The following is a 4,315-nucleotide window of genomic DNA, read 5'->3' as shown; positions in this document are numbered from 1 at the left end:
AACTATATATAAATTATATATAATAAGATATATACCATATAAAAGATATAATTATATAATTTATATATGAATAAAAAAACATTTATATATATATTTAATCTTATTTGAATGAAATTTGTTTCTTTATGTAACAAAAACCTTTTTAACCACCAATTAGATTTAAGGAACGTTATATTAACACACAAAATATTAATATTTATTTATAATCTATTAGATTTTATAATGACATCAAAATAGAATCTGATTGAATATAAGAGTTGTTGTTTTTTTAATTTTCTCCCATCCAAATACATTGGGCTATTATTTTGTCTTTATTGACTGAGTTGCAACCCAAAGTAGAAGAACTACCATAATTAGTTAGAGGAAAACCAACTGCGTCGAGTCTGTGAATTATACAGGGATGGAAAGAGTATGAAATTTTAAAGCAAGAAAACCGAAATTAAATTCTGGATCTATCACTTACTTGTAAGTATGTGCCCTTGGGAAAGATACTCAACCATTTCCCTGAACCTCAGTTTTTCATCTATAAAATGAAAGCATAACAACAATCACATTCAAGGAGTATATTTTAGGTGCCAGGCTAAGTCCATAATGTGCATTACTTCATTTACTCTTCACATCTATTCTTTGAGGTGGGTATTGTTATATTCCCAATCTACAGATGGGGAAACTGAGGCTTGACAAGTTAAGTAACTTATTCAAGATCACAGAGCAAGTGATGAGGCAGAGATTCACAGTCTAACTCTGGAGCCTATGACCTAAACTATTATACTATACTACCTTATCTTGATAATATAATTAGGTAATCAAAGTAGTTAATGTATGTGAAAATGCTGAAAGCACTTTACACATGTTATTTTTACCTCATTAAAGGGGTATCATTAACCAATAGAGAGCATTAAGAGATAAAAATAAAAACATTAAGATTGTTAATCAGGGGTCCTGGAATTCTAGTCCTGATTTCTGTGTGTTTTAGTGACTGTGGCAAGTCACTTAACATTTTGGGCTTCAGATTTCTTAATTTATAAAAATGATTATGTGTCATATAGATCCCTCTAGCAGAAAATTATGCCATTTTGTCATTTTATGATCTCCTGGATCTAACTCTCTCTCATGTGCTGGCTCTAAGTTTCCTCCCATAGGAGACTGCTGCATTTTCTGCCCTTGCTCCCTCTTTGTTAAAAATCAACAAGGAAACAGCAAACCTAAATGACAATCTAGAACAGATGGAACTAATTGACATCTTCAGAACATTCCACCCCAAAATTATGGAATATATATTCTTCTCAAGTACACTTGGGACATTTTCAAGGATAGACCACATATTAGGACACAAGCTAAGTTTTTACAAATTTCAGAAGACTGAAATCATATCAAGCATCTTCTTAGCCCACAATGGCCAGATGGAACTAATTGACATCTTCAGAACATTCCACCCCAAAATTATGGAATATATATTCTTCTCAAGTACACATGGGACATTTTCAAGGATAGACCACATATTAGGACACAAGCTAAGTTTTTACAAATTTAAGAAGACTGAAATCATATCAAGCATCTTCTTAGACCACAATGGCATGAAATTAGAAATCAGCTATAATAAAAACACTCAAAAACAATAAAATGCATGGAGGCCAAATAGCATGCTATTAAACAATGAATAGGTTACCAAAGAGATCAAAGAAGAAATAAAAAACGTCCTGGAAACAAATGACAATGAACATATAACAATCCAAAATCTATGGGACACAGTGAAAGCAGTCCTGAGAGGGAAGTTCATAGCACAACAGGCCTACCTCAAAAAACAAGAAAAACTGGTAATAAGTTATCTAACCCTACAACTGAAAGAATTAGAGAGAGAGAACAACAAGAAAAGTCTAGAACAGTAGAAGGAAGGAAATAATAAAAATCAGAGCAAAAATAAATGACACAGAGACCAAAAAACAAAAACAAAAGACCAATAAAACTAAGAGCTGGTTCTTTGAAAGGATAAATGAGATTGATGAACCTCTAGCCAGGCTCACCAGGAAACAAAAAGAGAGGACCCAAATAAACAAAATCAGAAACAAAATAGGTAAAGTAACAATTGATCTCACAGAAATACAAAGGATTGTAAAAAAAAATACTATGAATGACTTTATTCCAACAAATGGGACAACCTGGACAAAATGGACTTATTCCTAGAAAAATAAAATCTTCCAAAACTCAATCAGGAAGAATCAGAAAGCATGAATAGGCTGATAACTACTGATGACATTAAAGCAGTAGTAAAAAAAACTCCCAGCAAACAAACCCCTTGTCCAGGTGGATTCACAGGGGAGTTTTACCAAACATTCAAAGACGAACTAACACCTATACTCCTCAAGTCATTTCAAAAAATCTAAGAGGAAGGAACACTTCCAAACTCTTTTTATGAGGCTAGCATTACCCTAATTCTAAAACCAGATAAAGACATTACAAAGAAAGAGAATTATAGGCCAGTATCCCTGAATTAACATAGACGGTAAAACCCTCAACAAAAATTTTAGCAAATTGGATCCAGAAATACATTGATAAAAGATCATACATCATGACCAAGTGGGATTTATTCCAGGGATACAAGGCTGGTACAATATTCACAGATGAATAAATGTGAGACAGCACATAAACAGACTGTAAGACAAAAATCACATGATTATATCAATTGATGCAGAAAACGCATTCGACAAAATCCAACATCCTTTTTTCATAAAAACCCTTAGCAAAGTGGGAATCTACATCAACATTATAAAGGCCGTGTATGACAAACATACAGCCACCATCATATTCAATGGGCAAAATTTAAAACTATTTCCCCTAAGGACAGGAACAAGACAGGGATGCCCTCTTTCACCACTCTTATTCAATATAGTTCTGGAAGTCCTGGTCATAGCGATCAGACAAGAAGAAGAAATAATAGGCATCAAAATTGGAAAGGAGGAAGTAAAACTCATTATTCGCAGATGACATGGTACTGGACATAGAAAACCCAAAAGACTCCATCAAAAGAATACTAGTTTTAATAAATGAATTCAGAAACGTAGCAGGATACAAAATTAACACCCAAGACTCCATAGCATTTTTATACACTAATAGTGAACTCTCTGAAAGAGAAACTAAACAACCAATCCCATTTACCATTGCAACAAAAAATAAAGATACTTAGAAATAAACTTAGCCAAGGAGGTAAAAGACCTGTACTCTGAAAACTACAAAATGTTGAAAAAAGAAGTAGAGGAAGATATAAACAAGCGGAAGAATATCCCATGTTCATGGTTTGGTAGAATCAACAACATTAAAATGTCCACATTACCTAAAGCAATCTACAGATTCAATGAAATCCCTGTTAAATACCAATGGCATATTTCATAGACTAGAACAAACACTCCGAAAATTTATATGGAACCAAAAAAGATCCCAAATAGCCACAGCAATTCTGAGAAAGAAGAACAAAGTTGGAGGAATCATAATACCAGATATCAAGTTATACTACAAAGCCACTGTGCTCAAAACAGCTTGATACTGACACAAAAACAGGCACATAGATCAATGGAATAGAACAGAGAACCCAGAAATCGACTGAAGCCATTATGCTCAATTACTATTTGACAAAGGAGGCAAGAGCACACATTGGAGCAGAGACAGTCTCTTCAATAAATGGTGTTAGGAAAATTGGACAGGTACATGCAAAAAAAAAATAATAATAAGACTAGACCACCAACTTACCTGATACACAAGAATAAATTCAAAATGGATAAAATACTTAAATGTAGGATGGGAAACCATAAAGTCCTAGAAGAAACTATAGGTACCAAAATATCAGACATCTCTCGTAGCATTATGTTTACTGATGCATCTCCTAGGACAATGGAAACGAAAGAGAAAATAAAAAAATGGGACTACATGAAAATAAAAAGCTTCTGCACAGTGAAAGAAACCATCACCAAAATAACAAGAGAGCCCACTACATGGGAGAACATATTGTCAATGACACACCTGATGAAGGGTTAATCTCCAAACTATATAGGGAATTCATACAACTTAATTAAAGGAAGACAAACAATCCAATTGAAAAGTGGGCAAAGGACCTAAATAGAGACTTCTTCAAAGTGAACATACAGAAAGCCAAGAGACATATGAAAAAATGCTCAAAGTCACTAATCATCTGAGAGATAGCCCCTCACATCTGTCAGAATGGCTATCATCAACAAATCAACAAATGACAAGTGTCAGAGAGGTTGTGGACAAAAGGGAACCCTAGTACACTGCTGGTGGGAATACAGACTTGTATAGCCAC

This window comes from Myotis brandtii, unplaced genomic scaffold (assembly GCF_000412655.1).
Source record: "Myotis brandtii unplaced genomic scaffold, ASM41265v1 scaffold775, whole genome shotgun sequence".
Lineage (NCBI taxonomy): Eukaryota > Metazoa > Chordata > Mammalia > Chiroptera > Vespertilionidae > Myotis > Myotis brandtii.
This window is presented reverse-complemented; position numbering follows the sequence as displayed.